Source organism: Silene latifolia, chromosome 2, assembly GCF_048544455.1.
Source record: "Silene latifolia isolate original U9 population chromosome 2, ASM4854445v1, whole genome shotgun sequence".
Lineage (NCBI taxonomy): Eukaryota > Viridiplantae > Streptophyta > Magnoliopsida > Caryophyllales > Caryophyllaceae > Silene > Silene latifolia.
Genome location: NC_133527.1, coordinates 60,702,632 through 60,709,933, shown reverse-complemented (window position 1 = coordinate 60,709,933; position 7,302 = coordinate 60,702,632).

Sequence of the window (7,302 nt, the reverse complement as noted above, 5' to 3'; positions counted from 1 at the left end):
ACGAAGCTTCTGCTTTACAGGTTTGAAACCTGGTTTGATCGGACTTATGTGTTCGGCAATATCCCTGTCGATCCCTGGCATGTCTTCGTAGGACCAAGCAAAAACGTCTTTGAACTCGTGTAGGAGGTCTATAAAACTGGTCCTTTCAGCGGGAATCAAGGTTGTCCTTATCCTAAGTTCTTGGAGTTGTAGTTCGGTTCCTACATTAATGGGTTCAGTGTTTTCTATAACTGGTGCCCCTTCCCCCTCTTGTTGTATTTCTTTAGCTATGTAGGGAGGTAGTTCGATTGAGTCTGGGTCTGGGTCATCCTCATTATCATCGTAGACAGAATTGTATTCAGAATACCACAAAGATTAAGCAGAATCTGATTTATTCATATTAAAATTTGAAAAGAGTTGAAACAAAGAAGCCATCTATTCAGTAGTCAGTGGCGGTAAAGGGACAGCTGTCGGGACATTTCCCAAACTACTGTTACTACTCAATGCTAAGCTAGGAGAAATGAGGGGAGTGGGAGTGACGACAAGAGGAGACTCTCTAGGGACTTCTCTAGACTCCGACTCTAATTCCGACTCTGACTCTGACTCGAATTCGTTGTCTTCTAGTTCTCCTTTATACATCTCTCCTTCTCCAGTGGTGAGCTGGAAGAGTCTTCAATTGTTGTTCGTCCACTTGATCGACTTTCTCCACCCTTACTGCTAATTCAAGCTGGTTTCTGTGATCAATGCGGTAGGGTTGAAGTGATCGTCTTGAAGTATCATGGTAATGATCTCGTCCTGCACGGCGCTAACAAATCGATCTTCTCCAAACAGTAAGCTAACACCTTGTTCGTCTAAGCAAGGTGCTTGATGAGTCTTGACGGTAGGAACCGTTTCCGTAGGAATAAAGTAACAACCGTGAAAGATCTTGATTCCAGCTAGTTGCTTTCCTATGTAATGCCAAGGCTCGGGAAACCCGTGAAAGCGTTCTTGGCTCCCTTATCTAACGAAGTATCAATTTAGGGTAGGGAGATAGAGTCGCATTTGGATCCCCATGTGCCTGCGGTTTTGGAATTGAGTGAGCATCTCTAGAGCTTCTTCCTTGGTGGGTTTTTATCCTAATCCTAGTGGTATGCTTTGTGAGTTACCTTCTTTGTAAGGTGCAAAGGTATTTCTTCGGAAAGAATTCAATGGCATTCCCGGGAAGTATCCCTGAGATTTAAGCATGTGGTTGACCACTAAGTTAGAGTAGGGATCGAAGTACAAAGGTGCCAACTCACTCTCTACAAGGTTTATGCTATGGAAGCCCCCAAGTTCATATACTGGATCTGCAATTACTTGGTTGCTTGACCTCTTTTCAATTACCGCTTTGATGGGTGACGAAGTGATCGTCACCACTTTTCCATCTAGTGGGATCTTGATTTTCTGGTCGAGGGTGGATGTTATTTCTTTGGAAGCGTGAATCCAAGGACTTCCCAGAAGTATGTTGAAGGATGCTTCGATGTCCACTATTTGGAAGTTAACCTTTGGCTCGATCGGCCTTGTGGCTATGGTAAGGTTAACTAGTCCTACCACTTTTTGTCGTGTACCATCATATGCGCGAACACCTGGATTGGTAGGGGTCCAATCCGACTCTTTCATGCCTAATTTTTATGCTGTTTTCAATGGTATGACGTTGACTGTCGAGCCATCATCCACCAACGTCATTGGCACATTCTTCTTTAAGCAAATGACGGTAATGTATAGAGCCAAGTTGTGACTAGCGCCGAAAGGTGGCAAATCTTCATCCGAGAAAGCAACTAGGTTACTTAGCTTAGTTGAATCTTGGAAGACCAAGTTGACTACGTCATCAGGTGTGGAGTTATATGCCACATTTAATTTGGCCAAGGCCTGTAGTAAAGTTTGGCAATGTGGGAATGAGATTGTAACTAGTTGCCAGACTGAAAGAACAGCCTTTGTTTTCTGTAGTTGCTTTAGTAAGTGGTCAGTGGAGGTATCCTCGCTATCATTTGGTGTGACAATGTTGGTATTGGTAATTGGACCATTTGCTATGGGACCATTTTTAGAAACATTTTGATATGGACGCCCCGAACGAGTAAGGTGGTCTATATCTTGGTCCTCAAAGTTTTGAACTATTTCCTCACTAATTTTGACTAGGTAGTGTTCGGTGAGGTATTCATGTTCATCATCATCGGCCCACACTCCCTTGATAATAGCGAGTTCTCTCAACCTTAAGATTTCGGCTTCTAAATGGATTATTTGGTCGATTAGCTCATCAACCACGGCTACTACTTCTTGCATTATAGCATTTTGAGAGAGATTTAGTAGCACACGTTCTTTAGGTGTTGTACTTGGGTTACGTAGGGTGGCCACTACAGTTTCTAGTTCTGAGACTTGTGTATTCACACTCTTTGCCCGTGCGATAAAGTCAGTGATAGTAGGGGAAATGGTGGAGTAACTTCCTTCATCCTCTATTGCACGGATCTCATCTTCGACTGGAGAAATGAGGTGTGAGCAATCTAAGGTAGATTCTTCACCTGTAATCATCAGAATTCCAAGAGGATTCTGAGTATTGTTAGGATTGCCTCCAGGCAGTATTGGTAGGCTACCATCTTCAATCATGTTCTGAAGTACATGATTTAACTTGTAACATTTTTCTGTACCGTGTCCCTTACCTTTTTGATATTCGCAGTATGAATTCTCGTCCCAGGACTTGGATTTGTTTTCTGGTTCAGGTGTAGGCCCTATGGGTTGGAGCTTACCCTGTTTCATCAATCTCTTCAGAGCGTTGGAGTATGTATCCCCAATGTTTGTGAATTTTCTTTGTGGGTTATTCTTTTTTTATGGTTCGACAAGGTTAACCTCATCAGTCTTGCTTGTAGAGCCGTAAGAACGACTTGTTGAGCCTTGATATCCACGACCTATCGTTTTGGACAAGAGTCCTTTACGGATTTCATCTTCGATCCTTGATCCTAGTACAGTTAAGTCCTTGAAGGTTTTGATGTTTTGGTACCTGAAATGATTTGCATAAATAGGCTTCAAGTGGTCCGCGAATTTTTCCACGAGGGTAGCTTCAACTGCACGCTCGACATGTTGGGTACTAGTCTTCCTCCACCTACTTAGGAAGTCGGTGAAACCTTATTTCTCATTTTGGGTAAGAACCTCTAAAGTGCGCATATTGACTTGGATCTCAGCATTATCCGCATATTGTATAATGAACTCAATTGCGGCATCATCCCACGTAGCAATCTTCTTGTGCTCTAGGGAATAGAACCATTGCTTAGGAATGGTATCAAGAGATGAAGGAAAGATCCTTAGGAACATCTCGGGTTTGATGCCTTTGATAGACATGTAATTCTTAAAATCACGAATGTGGTTCAAAGGATTTTCATGCCTCTTGAATTTCGGGATATCCGTCATGTTGAAGTTGGTTGGCAATTTGGAACTCACGGCCTCATACTTGCGATTGTTTTCCCTATAGATATCATCCCCTTTGAGGTACATCAATTGTTCCTCCAAGTATTGAAGTCGTTTTTCAGCTTCGGTCAGACCTACGGGAGGGTTGACTTCTTGTGGTCCCACATAAGGTGGAGGGTTGTCATTCACGAAATCATTCGCAAATTCATGAGGCACTTCATTTTCTGCAGGAGGCAACCTAGTTTCTACAGCAACTATTCGGCCATCGATTGTGTTAAGGCGATCATACACTTGGTCTTGGCTAGCTTGGAGACGAGTTAGCGCGGCTAGGATTAGATCATTACCATTCAGTGGTTGTCCATTGACACTTCCGTGACTAGTTCCAGGCATCTTGGAAACTGGATAAGAGATCGACGACGAATCAAAACACGATCGACCATTCTAGCACACTTACTTAAATAAAAGGTTTGACTCGTGAAGTGGAAGTGTACAACTTGTGTCAAGTGAGGTTTGAAGAAACGACAAAGTTTATAAATGGTGGTCCTAGTCAACTATAGTGTAGTTCTAGGAGTGGACTCGAAGTGAGGTTTTGAAGTGGGCTTTTAGGCCCGAATTTTGACTCGACAACCGGACAGAGTTTCGACTGGTTTTGCGCTAAATTTGGCCTTTTTTTCGAAAATTTTACATTTTTAAAAGAGGTTTTTATTTTGCAAAATTCGTCATGGTTTTGTTTAAAAAATGGTGATTACATATAATACAAGTATTTATACAGGCATTATAACGGGATGCTGAGTGCATTTAAGAGGGTTTTGGTTTAAAGGGTGGGTTGCCAAACCGAACAATCAAACCCGGGGTCTGTGAAGAGGCTCGTACCAAACAGGAGTAAGGCCGATTCCTAGTCCATTTCCTCAAGTAGTGAAAGTCCTTGATACAAACAGGAGTAAGCATCATGGTATGGTTGACGTCAATCGCTATCCATCCGTAGGCCCAAATAAGAATTTGGACCGTCTAGACGGGACGATTGGTCGAATGGGTTGGGTTGGGCCTAGGAAGGCCGAATAAACGATCTAGGAAGACCGAGTTATGAAAACCGATAACTGTCTCGTACAAACTATTCCCTAACCTTGTTCAAGTTTTACCCTTGGCAACACGTAAGTGTATTATCCCCAGCGGATTCGCCAAACTGTGGACGCGGGCCCATGGGGTTCGCTTGGGAAAACAAGCATTTGCATTTGTGGAGTCGCCACCAATTTATTGTGGAAAATTGGAAACCGTTCGAATACCTCGTGTCATGTCAGACACAAAGTAATGACATGAACACTAAGAACTTGTTACCCTTAGCATTCTATGCCTAGAATGACTCTCGTGGATGCACATGAACACGGATGTTTGCAGAGATCTAGAGTAAGGGGTGAGGGTACGTATTAGGAAGCTCTTTTGATCGAACTTGGCAGGGCTGTCGTATACCTATCAAAAATAACTAACTAAACTAACTATATAGCTACGAAAGCCAGGTCGATCTCCTCAGGGAGGCAAGATATCTGTAAAGGTCCGTCTATTTGGTCACAAATTGGGGGGGGGGGGGGGGGGGTTAGTAATTGGTTTTCTAAACTAAGAGATTTAAAAGGAAGAGAAGCAAGGAAAGAACAATAAAGACAGAAAATGAAAATAAACTATCAATAGAGAGGGGACATGTCAGGATTTCGGTTCACTACGGTAGTCCAGTGACTCAACTGTACACAACTTAGATAAATTACTGCGAGACGGATATGGAAAGGTCCTTCCTGTCCACTTTCTATCCTAAATTACCACTAACTTAACTTCCGTCCTCGTTAGGGTAGTCTACTGTTCATAGCAGGCCTATTTAGTCTAATCTTCCGATCCAGGATTAAATTTAACCAGATTAAAAGGGTGACTCAGAAGCGTGCACTCAACTAAGTCGATAAATACAGTTATATTGCTATGGGGACATAATCTCACAATTAATTCATCTAACCTATTTACTACATCATCACATTTCTACCGCAGATCCCCTAATCCCAACATGAAACGATTTAGCTACTCATATCACTAATGTTGTCAATAATAACAATATTGAAATAACTAATATAAAGCATGATGAAGTAATAATTAAAATGCATAAAAGTAATTAGGGCAGAAAATTAAAGGAACTAAACAAGTAATTAAGATGAACAAAAGAATGATTAATATTAAAAAGGGAGAAAGAGATTACAATCGCAAGAATCCGGCATAAAGAGCAAACAAATCCGAGCTAAAAAACCCCGAAAGCAAAGTTACAGTGAATGGAAAAGAAGGCAACGTAATGTTGAAAATGATAGATGAAAACTGAATAATGAATAGAATAGATGCTAATGACCTAGTAATCTACTCGATCGACCAAAATTGTTACTCGATCGAGTAACCCCTAATTCCAGCTCTTCTTGATCGAGTATAATACTACTCGATCGACCAACCAATGCCATAGAAACCACTCGATCGAGTGATTAAACAGCTCGATCGAGTGTTCTTCCTTTAAAACAGCTCAAACTCGTGACCGACTGCTCCGTAGACCATTCCTTCACGCATCCCAATGCAAGATCTCACTCTGAATAATCCCGTCTCCTCAAAATGCATGCAAAAAGGGACGAAAATGGTACGATTCTACTACTTCCGCGTTCATTTCTACAAAATGGACAAAACGAACCAAAGTAGCCAATTCGGGGCATAATGCGATATAAACAGTACAAAAGTACATGGAAATACGTGCTAAAATAGGCTAAAAAGACTATACAAAATGCACGTATCAAATCTCCCCAAACCGAACCTTTACTCTTCCTCAAGTAAACTAAAATGCAACTAATGGAACGGAAATGATAACTCAGAGCTAGCTTAACTTGTCTACTTGAACCAATTTAATGCAACAAAAATTAACAGTTACAGCTATGCAGTCAATACGCAAACGAGTTATAAGTTGTTTAGAAATATAGCTGACCTATCGACCTTGCAAGACCAACAAAATCGGACTCTAACGTGGTCACTCTTCTCTCATGAAGCAAGGGTGGATAATAAATGTGAAAGAGAGAGAGAAAGACAGTCAATCACCTAACTGCGACCTACCTAGCATGCATGCAACAAAAATGAAGACGATTCAAGTACTAATGCACACACTCCAACCAATAATGTCCGTCACAGCCGAGGGCTTACAAATGATATGGGAATAGTGAGGTTTAGGTGAGAAAAGGCAAAACAAGTTATGGTAATGTGGAGGTAAAAACGCCAAGCTAGTTCCTAAACAGGACCATATAAGACCGTCCGAATCTCAACTGACTGGAAAATAAAGTACAAGTGCCCTTCATTTGGCACACAACTCACTAATCATATACACAATCTTCTCAAAAATATGGAATAAGAACGGAGTAGTTAGATGGTCACAAACTTTCCTTTTTTAATACCGTCTGAATGAATCAAATGATACAAGTCAAATATTTTTTTCAACTCTTTTTCTTTCACGTTTTTTTTTCATTTTTCTTTCTTTTTCCTTTTTTTTTTCTTTTTCTTTCACGTTTTTTTTTCAATTCTTCTTTTTTTTTTTTTTTTTCTTTTTCACCTTCCTTTATTTTCACCAACTCCAAACAAAATGATACGGGCCAAACTGCAGACGGAAATTCATACCACAGAAGACATACTAAACTAGCTTGACTAGGCAGGCTCAGTTTGGGATGTAGCTAATGGGTCAAAAGGGCAAGTTTTGGCTTAAGTGGAGCTAAATGGGTGAAAAATATAAGAAAAGGGGAAAATTTGCAAGCACCTCCCTGCATGTGACACCGACTACAAACCCGAATGTGTGCATTTGACAAGAAATCGAATGTCATAAAAGTGCAAAAATGATGAACATGCTATGCAAGGAGT